At 35.6% G+C, this 12,842-nt stretch overlaps 1 long non-coding RNA gene across 1 annotated transcript; it reads right to left on the bottom strand.

Annotated features, from left to right (window-relative positions):
- Positions 1-2,478: 2,478 nt before the first annotated feature.
- Positions 2,479-3,059, bottom strand: LOC113344399. The gene is made up of 3 exons (XR_003357795.1): positions 2,928-3,059; positions 2,660-2,742; positions 2,479-2,535 (listed from the first exon to the last, which is right to left on the bottom strand). It is a non-coding gene; the product is annotated as an uncharacterized LOC113344399 (long non-coding RNA).
- Between the last annotated feature and the right edge of the window lie 9,783 nt (positions 3,060-12,842).

The following is a 12,842-nucleotide window of genomic DNA, read 5'->3' as shown; positions in this document are numbered from 1 at the left end:
AGCAAGTCGTGCAATCAGTTGAAGTAATTCACGAGGTAGTGGGTGGAAAATCGACCAAGTCTCCACACGTTGAGCAACTAGTTTCAAACACGATCTCCACTTCCCCACTCCTTGATTCCATCAACTGTCACACTTCATGGAATCATGGTGTCTAAAATTCCAACAATATAAATAAGTCTCTGAATCATGATTAAATCATCGGCATCATCAATATCATCAATCTCACGTCAAACTGACAACACGAGATCATCAACTCATCAATTAAGCAACTACTCTCAATTGAGCAATTTCAATCACTCAGAGCTTATCGTATTCAGAATTCACACACCCACAATCTTTGATTACCATTGATTCCACACATTTCTCAGCTTCCCTCCTACATATCAACCCATCCTCTCTTGTGACCGAATTTACTCCGGAACGGTCATTATCTTGATTTAGTACGGAGTACTACAGATTGATCTCTCGAATATAAAGCACCCCCTTTGCAGCGGTGTATCTGTGTGAGGTTTAACATTTCGCTCGGTTCGAGGAGTCTCCTCCGTACGGTCGTCTCCTCAATTCCTTAAAAATTAGCAAATCGTTTTTCCCCATCTACAGATTCGATTCGATTGAATCGTCTCATGAACATTATAGCCACGGTTTGCTTAAAGCATTCCTTAGTAATTTAATATTTCACGTTCAGAGCACATCTTTAGATCATAACCTCTTAAGTTCACAAATAAATTCGCGGACTTAAGTTAATCGGTTGAGTTTTCCAAACTCAGCAGAAATTATCGGAAAGAGAACTTCCGCCAGTTCGCGGACTTAGCACACAAACGAGTTTTGGAAAATCCAACAGAAATTCTCGGTCGAGAACTTCCGACAGTTCGCGGACTGAGTCTGCGGAATGGGTTTGCGGACTTGGCAAGCCAATTCTACAATCCTCCCGATTTCTCTTGATCAACAAAGTTCGAAAACTTCGGTTCAAGGAATATATGGTTATGTAATCTAAACTCTCATTTCAATCATTGAGACATTCTCAGAGGACGCTATGTAGCCGTTATTCACAGACCGATTCACGTCAGAGCAATTCTCAAGGTGATTGAAACTTTTCATGACTTTCGTCACTAGGTAAAGATAAACTTGATCAAATCGAAACGCTTTACCAACACACAATTTCGAGATAAAATATAAGCAATGAATGCTTAGTTCGAAATGTCAAATGTGTATGATCTAGTCTATATAGCATACGACTTTTGTCTCATAAGAAGTAGGAGATAAAAGAGATAGACTTTTGAGTGATAGATAAGTTCAAGTCTCCACATACCTTTTTGTTGATGAAGTTGCACGGTTCCTTGTATATATCTTCGTCGTTGTATGATCAATCGCCATGAAATCCTTGAGCTCAACTACACTTTTCTATCCTAGTCCGAGACTTAGCTATGTAGGCTAGAAATCAAGACTTATAGTTTTGATCACTAACATTGAAAAACATGCTTGAGATAGCAACGCATGCGAGGTTGACCGAGCTATTCTCTAACACATGCCGTAGATTCCCATCCTTCCTAGGCGAAGGGTTTAAGTTTCCCTATAAACTGTTCATTTCGTGGGTCTTATTTGCCTCATAATCTGAGGTCTTATTTTCCTGGTTCGTGGCTTATTTCCTTTTGAGTTCTTTGCGAATACGAAAATCCATTTCCTCCAATTGTCTCATCAAAATTCATAAATGTCATTGCCATTATTTCATGAGTCTGTTACATTACTAGATGTACATTTATCTCATCTCTCTGATTCTTTATTAATATCAGTTCTCCTCTTCTAGGTGGATGTACTCAGAATGGTACCTTTTCAGCTCTTTCATCTTCACTTCGTTCTTGATTCTGAAAAACATTGGAAACAATGGGTTTTTGGATGATAATGCATAGATGAACGAACACACCAAATCATCTTCGGATAGCCTCCCTTGTAGTTCTCCGCAAATTGTATCCCATCTTTCCACAATACTTCGCAAACTTTCATTCTCCCTTTGCTTCAACGAAAATAGTGCTTCTATTTATGGTTTGCATGGCTCACTTCTCGCACATTTGTTCATCATTTATGGTTCTTCCCGTATTCCAGATTTCCTCCCTGTCACTGGGACATTGCTTGATGCGCCTTTTCTCCTTGTCACCATCAATTGCTGCATACTATATTCCTTTTCCCTGAACTCCCTCCTACTGCTTTTTATGGCTCTTTTCAAATCTTCTCATTCATTTTGTTCCCCTTGCCCCTTTCTATCTCGACAATACTCATGACGTCCTTCAGCTGCCAATTTCTTTCCCGAAGCATTTTCTCCCCTTTGGTTGTTATGTTCCGTTTGTTTTCTTTTTAGGTGATTGTTCTTAATCAAGAGTAAAAGAGACTGTTCCAAGAAATAGGAAATGTAGCTGAGACAAATTAATATCGAGCTTTCAATAATTTCACTTTTGAACTGGATTGGAGATCAGATATCTCTACTTACACGCAGATTTCTTAGTTCAAACCAGAGCCCCATCTTTTTCACCACGATAACTACTGTTGAGAAAGCAATCCATCACATTCACAAGTGAGACATTATCTCGAACAGTTAAGAGGTATCAAAATGATGACAAAGATTAGCTCAAACGAGAGGGGAAAAGAAAGACAATAAGAAAATTACCACAAACTGGTGATTATTTCAGACTTCCAGTTGCTGATGGATACCCAAACGTCCAAATCCTTCAAACGAACAAAAACTCACGCCTGCACCAAAATAAAAACCCAATTAGCAAATAAATTTATTTTATTTCGATGAATACAAGACTCAAATAGTAAGGAGTCATACGAAATTAGAAAAACAAAGATGTAATCCCCACCAAAGCTTCAAAAGATTGAATCTATATAAAACGTATTTCAAGTAAATAGATGAACATATCAAGCTTACTTACCAGATTAATAGATTTGTGCAGTTACAATCCGATGAACTCTAATTTCCTTAATTAGATCGAAAAATTGTAATTTGTAAATGATTTGACTATGAACCGTTTTACGGGTTATACAGATTACCGCATACTGATCACTGATCTGAGGTTAAAGATTTGACTGGGAAATCAAAATTCAGTCACCAACATACCCTAAAGCTTTGATGTGCATTCTATGTTTATGATGGGAATCCTTTTGTGGGTTTTTAATGGGAAGAAACTCGTTGTTGTTGATGATGATTTCTTTTTCTCGAACAAAAATCATTCAAACGAAGATTCGAAGATGGGGTTTCGGTTTAGGGTAGAGTTTGGTGAGAGAAAATTATCTTTTGGTGGTGAATGGTATGAACTATGAAATTCCGTTTGTGGGTTCTGTTACAGCTTTGAGTCGAAATAACGCGAAGTAGAAAAATTATAGGCAAAGATGCAGCTAGGGTTCCAGTGGAGGGAAAAGAATTCTAGACAAAATTTGGTTGAAATTTCGCGGGATTTTGGGCGCCAAAACTTAGTTATTCCCGCCAACAAAGATTGCAATTGTGAAACACCTTGACCAGTGCATACGGATCGATGACTTGTCATAGTTTGTTGTCGTTAGATTTGAAAGATATGGGACAAGATATGAAAAGATATGAAGGGATTAGTGAAAAAGTTTTTGGTGGGAATTTAGAGCGTCAATTTTATGTGAATATGTAATGTAAAATGGATCCAATTTCCTCTACCCGCTCCGTTTTCATTCTGATATAGGCATCGTAATGTGAATGCGTATGCTTTTGAAATAAAAAGGTAAAAATATACACAAGTCAATTATATTTGTGATCCATATTTCGTTGGAAAATGGGTTCAAATAGAGGATAAAATAAATACAAAGAAATTGTTGTACTCTAGACTTTCAAGAAAAGTCTATTAATGGATAACAGGAAAAGTCGAACGGATCCAAGTGAAATTGAGCAAAGTCGAGTGACGTTGGGTGATATTGATAAATAACCAAAGAAATCGATGAAATACATGTGAAGTGGGTGAAATTGAGTAAAACTAATGGACATTCAGTGAAATAAAGTGATAGTCGAGGAAATGGAAGGAATCCCGATGAAAACGAGTAAGGTCAAGTGATATTGTATAAGCTTGATGGATAACAGGCAACATGAGTGTGGCCGATGGACATCCGGTGAAATTGATGCATCACCGGAGAAATAAATGAAATACGAATGTAATTCAATGAGGCGTTTCAAGAATTTGTTGAAATATACCGACTTAAAAAACCGTTTGATCCCATTGGATATGCTTAGATATTTATATAAGCAGACTGCATGACAAGATTATACGACTCTATGATCTTTTCAATCTCACTGGATGCACATAGAGATTTACATAAGTCGATATCGGGAAAGACTTTTGCAACTCTATAATTTTTTCAAGGCAAGTATATAGCTTCAAAATTTGTTGATTAGTTCCTTAAGATGCCCCACTAAAAAATTAATTATCTTATAATTCGAAAAGAAAAGAGAAAACCTAAATAAATATATATTTTTTGTGTTTCTCTTATTCCCTCAACTCGACATTACTTTTTTCCCATTTAGACTCATCAAACCAACCACGAAACTTAGATCGGGAAGAAAGACAAGAAAAGTGAATTCACTTTATGATTTAGACCATAAAAGTGCACATACATATATATCCTCTCGAGGAGTTTAGCGACCCTTGAAGTCTTCTTAAGGATATATCGAGGTACAACCGCATACAATACTTTATTCAGGATCCGAAAGTCGTTAAACATATGATTCAGGTTGTAGTACTATTACAACTCAGATTCATTGGTGGATTAAGTCCATATAACTCAATTAGGGTTGTCAGTAAGTGCCATATTACTCGTTATGGATGGTTTATCCATGATCTACTTCAATCTAATTGCCCACAATCTTCCAAGAAGATTACTCGACCATACTTGTTATGACGATTTCTCAACAAATTTGAACCAACTATTCAAGATTTTGCATAAATCGAAAATCACTAGATCATAGTCGTTATGACTCAATATACTCGTTATGGCTGGTTTATCCATGATCTACTTCAATCTAATTGCCCACAATATTCCAAGAAGATTACTCGACCATACTTGTTATGACGAATTCTCAACAAATTTGAACCAACTATTCAAGATTTTGCATAAATCGAAAATCACTAGATCATAGTCGTTATGACTCAATATAATCGTTATGGATGGTTTATCCACATGATCTACTTTAATCAAATTTCCCATAATCTTCCAAGAAGATTACTCGACCATACTTGCTACGACGAATTCTCAACAAATTTTATCCAACTATTCACAATTTTGCATAAATCGAAAATCACAATATCATAGTCATTAGGACTCAATATACTCGTTATGGATGGTTTATCCATATGCATTTCCATAATACTTCAATCAAATTGTCCCCAATATTCCCATAAGACTACTCGACCATACTTGCTATGACCAATTCTCAATTTAATCCAACTATTCACAATTTTGCATAAATCGATCATAGTCATTATGAATCAATATACTCGTTATGGATGGTTTATCCATGATCTACTTCAATCAAATTTCCCACAATCTTCCAAGAAGATTACTCGACCATACTTGCTATGACCAATTCTCAACAAATTTGATCCAACTATTCACAATTTTACATAAATCGATCATAGTCATTATGACTGAATATATTCACTATGTTTGATCTATCCATTTATTTCCATCCACTTCAATCGAACTATCCATAATTTTGGTTAGTATTACTAGATCATACTCGTCAGGAATGATTATCAACAAATTCATTCCAATTGTGCTCAATCTTTCGTTATTCCATTGAACCACTAGATCATTGTCGAAATTATCATATAGGGCTCGGTATAACTGATTACACGCCTGATTATATGTATTCCAATTTTCCTCGATTTTCCCTCAACATTACTGTATTGACACTTATTTTCCTAATTATCCATAAAATCCAATGCAATTTAAATCAAATTTACTTTGTTCCAACAAAATGTCTTGATCAAATTTAATTTTTTTAGATCACATGGTTTAACCCACCAGTCCAACCCAGTCCAGTCCATTATGGTTTTAAGGTTTTACTTATGTTATTTCCACATAACATCGAATAGGATGTCCTTAGTAGATCTAACGGTGGATAATAGTTATCATTAGCCCAACCAATAGTTAGATCAATAGAAAAGAACCTCTTATCTTACACTCTGTAACACCTCAAATTTCTTTTTTATTTTTCCTCCTCAACCAAAGTTACAGAGCGGAGAGAACTGGAGATAACTAAGCCGAAGGGGATAAAGTTCTTGGCTGAAAATCAGGGAAAGTTTGAGATTTGTTAGAGAAAAAAGGGTTCTCAATTTTGGAAATATTTTTAGCTCTATCGTAGGATCAAAATCAAATGGTGTTTTCTTAGGAGATTTTTCCCGAAAGAAGAAATCGTAGATGAAACTCAATATTTTTTTCAGTTCACCCTAAATAAGTTTGAGCGGGATGAAAATCAAATGCAAAATCTTTTGGGCGGGATTATTCAATCTGTTCGACGATATAAAGACCCCTAATATGATGAGGAATTGCATCCGATTTCAGCTAAATCTTACAAAGGTAGATCTTGTTCTCAATTTTTCCTTCATCTAGAAAGCTTAGTTATTCAAACCCTAATTGATTCAAACCTTAATTTTTGATTCAGACCTAATTGATTCAAAGGTTAAGTTTTGACACAAACCCTAGTTCTTAATTTTTGATTCAAAGGTTAATTTTTGACTCAAAAAAAACCCTAATTGATTTTAGTTTCTCTGTTTTCTTTTTTTCTTTTTTTTTATTAGTATGAGTAATTGGTACTTCTGATGTTGCTCTACAATCTTGTTTTAATTATTGGTTTCTAACAGAAGGGAATATATGGGGATACTGAGATTTTATAAAAGTCGGTCAATTTTTAGTGTTTAGTCATGCATCTGATTTTGAACATAAATCAAGGTGTGTAAGAAGAGCGATAAAATTGATGGATTATTTTCATATTTGATTCAATTTTTAGTGTTTAGTTATGCATCTGATTTCTGAACATAAATCAAGGTGTGTAAGAAGAGCAATAAAATTGATAGATTATTTTCATATTTGATTCATTGGCAGCAAAGTTTATGCACCTATTTATGTCTTATTAAGAAGAAGACTGGTGTTCTCTTGGGAACTTCTGGATGAATCTATTACCCATTGTTCTAATGTTTAGTCTAAATACATATATGCATGTTTAAGCTTTTCCTCTGTTATGCTTAGGATCTTTATGCATAATTTATTTATTATAATGAGTATCAATCAATACATGAATTTCCAGAGTATCTATATTTCATGACTGTGCATACACAGAGTGTTCTAAACATAGGTTGTTGTTTGATTTATTAAGTTACAACTAATTTGTATTTACAACTTTTTTTTCTTTTGATATTCTGAGACCGCATCCTGCTCTTGCATCTAATCATACTATTACTTCTGTTAACTGTTATACTAGCAGTATAAAAGGAGATTTCAAGATGTGCTTTCCTTTTTCTTTGTTATAGAATAGTTGTAGTTTTTTTCCCAAAATACTATCATCAGGAGGAGCATTCATCCAAGTTAGTACTGACATAATCAAGACCATTTTAATTAACTGTTATATTGAATACCAGACCTGTTCATCATCTCAAATGTTATGACATAATATCATGTTTTATAATCAAATCATTAAGAATTAAATATATGCAAGCTTATTAACTTTTGATTTTGATTGAACAGAATTCAGACCATATTTAATTGAATCATATATATGTATATGCAGTTTCTGATATGCCTATATACGAGAATTCCATTTGGGAGACAGAGTATGATGATGAGTATGCTGATAATGAGACTGCTGCCCTGGAGGTTCAAGCCTTGCAGAATGTAAGAGAGTCAGAGGATGAAGGAGAAGATAGCGATGGTAGTGGCACCAGTTCCGATTCCGATGGTGATAGCTCCAGTTCTGATGATGAATCTACTGAAAGTCTTGAACATCCTGGTAAATGTTTGATCTGTTATACTAGCTTGTTTTTTTTGGACTTAAGTAGAATGTGTATACTCTTACACAATGTTTACTCTTATTTTGGGTTTTTAAACTATAAAAGACACAGGGCTCCAAACAATACATCAGAGTCTGAGGAGATTACTGTTAGAGGTTTAACTATACTTAAGAAGCTGAAGAAAAAATTTAAAGGCAAGAAACACGTGATAGAATTTGATAAACTTGGTCGATTTAAGGGGGAGTATAAATCTGAAATTGCTAGTTACATGGGTGTATTGGTACGTCGAGACGTTGGTCTCAGGCACTTGAAGTGGAAGGAAGTGAAGTCAATGCTGAGGGATAAGTTATGGCACGAACTATTGGTATGTATATGCTGATCTATATTCAATTTTAATTATATTTTTGTTGGGTTCCCCGCCATTAATATTCGATTCATATTGTGACAGCGGTTTTATGAAATTGAGGAGACTAGGAGAAGACAAATTATGAAATATTTTGGTGAACATTTGCGCAACTTCAGAAGAAAGTTGTATGTAAAGTTTATAGTGCCCAATTTGGGTAAACCTGGTAAACTAAATACTATTCCTAAACCATATCGTTGTATTGTGAACCAAGAACAATGGGACGAGTTCGTAAAGTGGAGGCTGTCTGATAAATGCAAGGTTGTATATCACATGTTTTAGTATTATTATTGATATTAATTTCATTAATTAGTTTAACTTTTTATGAATGAAATTCTTTAAATCTGTATGCTCAGGAGTTGTCCATTAGGGGAGCTAAGGCGCGTGAGAACCACAAATATAACCACAGGACGAGAAGAGCAGGGTATGCAGGGCTGTTGGAAAAATTAGTAAGTCAGTTTCTTATCAAAAATTAGTATTATTTCCAGTTTAAATTATAGTATTATCTATCTAATATTTGGCTTGTGTATTTTATAATCACTAGATTAATGAGAAAGAGATCCTTGACGATGAAAATCCTTCACGGTCTTTACTATGGAGGAAGGCACATCAAAACAAAAATGGAGAATACGATGACGATGATGTTAGGGAAAAAGAAGCTCAGCTTGTAAGACGACTGAAACTATCTAGCTATTTGTTTTGTGCTTGAGTAAATGTGAAAATAATTTTGCTTTAATTGATTATCACTTATAATCCCTTAATTCTTTTTTTGTGCAGGAGGATTTTGATAAGCAGCTGGAAGATGGAACTTTGACAAAACAACCAGGCAATGATTCTATCACCCTTGTGTTTGGGGAAGAACATGTTGGGCGTGTAAGATGTATAGGCAAGGGAGTGACTCCAACAACGTACTGGAACCTTCCACGGAAAGGAGCATCCAAGGAGCATATTGAACTGAAGAAACAACTGGAAGATGAAAGACGCGCGAACCAAATGGAGAGAGATAGGAAGGATGCAGAAATGAAGGAAATGAAGGCAGCAATGAAGGCACAAGAAGAAATGATGAGCAGCTTAATGTCTCAGCTAAAATCTCAAGGAATATTGAAAAAGAAAATCTAAAGCAAAAAGGCACGGGTATGTTTAACATCATCCAAGTAATTTTGATTAATTATGTATTTCCTAATAATTCTGCAGTATCTAATATGTCAACTGCACTATATAGAAATCTCCTATTAGAGAGAAGCCTCTTATGCTTGAATCCCATGTTACAAGCATTTCTCCGACTGAAAGGAATGAATCTAATACAAATAGAAATGACCCTGAATCTGAACATGTATCTCAGTCTACGGGATCGAAAGATAGTTCTGAACTCCAAATGGTATGTTTCTTTTGCAGGTATTTAAAATATATAGTGGTTTGAGAGTTCCATTTTTTGTTGATGTTAATATAGTGTATCTTTTTGTAGTCTGGAAAATACAAACAAAAGTCTCCTGCATCTGAGCATCTACCCCTTAGTTCACCAGACAATTCTTAATCGAAAGACAAAACTGAACTTTCAACGGTATGTCCTTTTAACAGGTATTTAAGCATTTTGAGATTTGAATCTGTTGATGTCAATATGACATTTATGTTTTGCAGATTGGTAAATGCAAACTGTCTCATGCTTCACTGAGAAATATCATTGCATGGGGTTCGGTTCTTCCATCAGTGCCAGGTCAGAAGGTTCATGGAGATCCACTCCGGGATGATTGTGTCAGAGTGACGGTTGAAAAATCGATATTAAATAATCATTGTTTTCCAGTCCCATCTACTCATCTCAAAAAAGTAGAGGATGCTGAAAAATCTATAGTAGCTTGGCCTAAAGAGTTTGTGATCTCTTGCTCTAGTGTAAGTTGCTTTATTATACATGTTTATTACCTTCTGCATCCTGACCATATAACTGTTAACATGGTTTTTTCCCTTAATTATACATCCACTGGCTTGCTGTAGGGCCATCCACTTTCAGACCCTGGTGAACATGATTCTGACCCAAACGATGAATATGATTCTGACCCAAACACTAAGAAGACAAAGAAGAAGAAACCTTCATATATGAAGAGCGTGGAACTAAAGTCTCGGAGATCCATCAAGAGACTCAAGACTGCAGCCTAATTATTAATAGAAATAGTCATGGACTATAGGATTTGGATGTTCAAACTTTTAAGTCTCTCTTTGAAAGTTTGTTTTCTCAAGGTTACTGCACAATTATAAGATTGAGATGTTTATTATATTGTGAAATGAAATTATTTTGGTACAATTCTAATTGTAGTCTTCATTAATTTTTTATGGATGGTTATTTAGGTGATTTTTGAATAGCTACATTGAAAACACTTGATTTGTCCAAAAGGTGAACAATAGCTACATTCAAAAAACTTGATGTGTCGAAAAGGTGAACAATAGCTACATTGAAAACACTTGATGTGTCCAAAAGGTGAACAATAGATACATTGAAAATACTTGATGTGTCCAAAAGGTGAACAATAGCTACATTGAAAACACTTGATGTGTCCAAAAGGTGAACAATAGCTACATTCAAAACACTTGATGTGTCTTTCGAAAAAATTTAGCCACGGTGCTACAAATTTTTAGTAGCCATAACTTATTAATTGGCCATGTAAAATGTTTATCATGTGTCCAAAAATATGGATGGCCATGGTACCATAGATTAAACGTGACTACAAATCATTTATTAGCCATGTTAAATTATTTTTCGTGTGTCCAAATGATAGAGATGGCCATGGTTGAGAAAAATTATTGTGACCGCAACTCATGAATTGGCCATGATAAAATGAATTTTGCGTGTCCAATTGATGACAAAGGCCACGGCTATAATAAAATTTACGTGACTTTAAGGTAAACTTTAGCCACATATAATTAAATTGTGTGTCTATAAGGATCCTATGGCCACGGTGATAGTGAAAATGCTTAACTACCAAAAAAATATTGAGTACCATATAGATACGGTTTTAGAGTTATGGCCATGGTTAATCATATTTTATAGCCACTCAAAGTTTATGTAGCCAAAGGGATACCTTTTTGTCTCGGCACCTGATGCCACATTTTTGGAGTGAAAAAACTCCATGACCAAAAGCCTATGGACACGGTGATTAAGTGTGGACAATGTGAAGATTTGTACTAGTGTTCTCTTTTTTTCCTTTCTAGCCTTATTCGTTCTTTTACCAAGTCTTCCTTCCTTCATTTTTCTTATTAGAGCTCCTCCTATAATTGCTCCATCTTCTTGTCTTCGTCGCATGCCTCATTTTCCTTACCAAAATGACTGGACAATTCAACACCTTTCCCAATCTATTGTATTGATACCTTCTTGCGCTTGGAGTTGTTTGACTTTGCTCCGCCTTGCGAGGTTCGTTTTTCCTTGGCGATGGGAATTTCTTTCTCGCTTCTCACTACTTCGCTTCCTTCAGCTATTTTTCCCTTATTCGTTTTTCCACTTTGCTTTATCTCAACTTGGTTTTCCTTCTCCGGAGTTTTCTCGCGATCCCTCTCATAGACAATCATCATCTTATCTTCCTCCTCCATGCTTTTCTTTGTTGTAATCTGCTCCTCACTTATCCCAATGATGAACACCATCAGTTGCTCTGCTCTTTTTGCTTCGCCTTCCTTTTTTGTTCTATCTTCCTTCTCAATTTCTCATCATAGTTGTGGACGTCCTTTTCGATACAATCTTGCACATCCTTTAGATCTCCCTTGATCTCGATTATTGCGCTTGGCATGGGAAACCGTATGGTATGATGATATGTATATGCAACCCCTTTTATCCCATGTATCCACGGCCGACCTATGAGAGCGTTATAAGGTGAGTCTATATATATCACACAAACAATAACTTTTGTTTCCAACTCACCCGCGAAAATCATTACGACTAATTCTCCCTTCGGCCTTGACGCAACCCCGTTGAACCCATATATATATTATATGTCAATGGTACAAGGTTTGAATCTTTGTACCCCATGGTTCTAAATGCATTATTAAATAGCATGTCAACCGAGATCCCCGTATCTACCAAGATTCTGTCTATTGCCCAAATTTTCTCTTTCTTGACTTCGTCATCCTTCCACTTTGAGTATTTCCCAAAATTTAAGGTTATGACCAATGGCTCTGTATGTGAAGATCCTCCCTATAGCGCGTCCTTTGCTGAGAATGTTATATCCCTATTTTTCCACCCTTCTAATGGCTCCTTCTTCGCCATGATGAATATCTCGTTCCATCCGAAGTCCCTCTTATGCACTCTTTTGAGTATATTATCATGGAAATTTTGAATGCTCTTGGCTGAATGTATTATCGAATTACAATTCAGTTTGTGGGTTCCCCGATATGTTTCAATTCTGTACAGTTGTTGATTGTCCCGAGATGGGGGGGGGGGG

Source organism: Papaver somniferum, unplaced genomic scaffold (genome assembly GCF_003573695.1).
Source record: "Papaver somniferum cultivar HN1 unplaced genomic scaffold, ASM357369v1 unplaced-scaffold_76, whole genome shotgun sequence".
NCBI lineage: Eukaryota > Viridiplantae > Streptophyta > Magnoliopsida > Ranunculales > Papaveraceae > Papaver > Papaver somniferum.
This window is presented reverse-complemented; position numbering and strand designations above follow the sequence as displayed.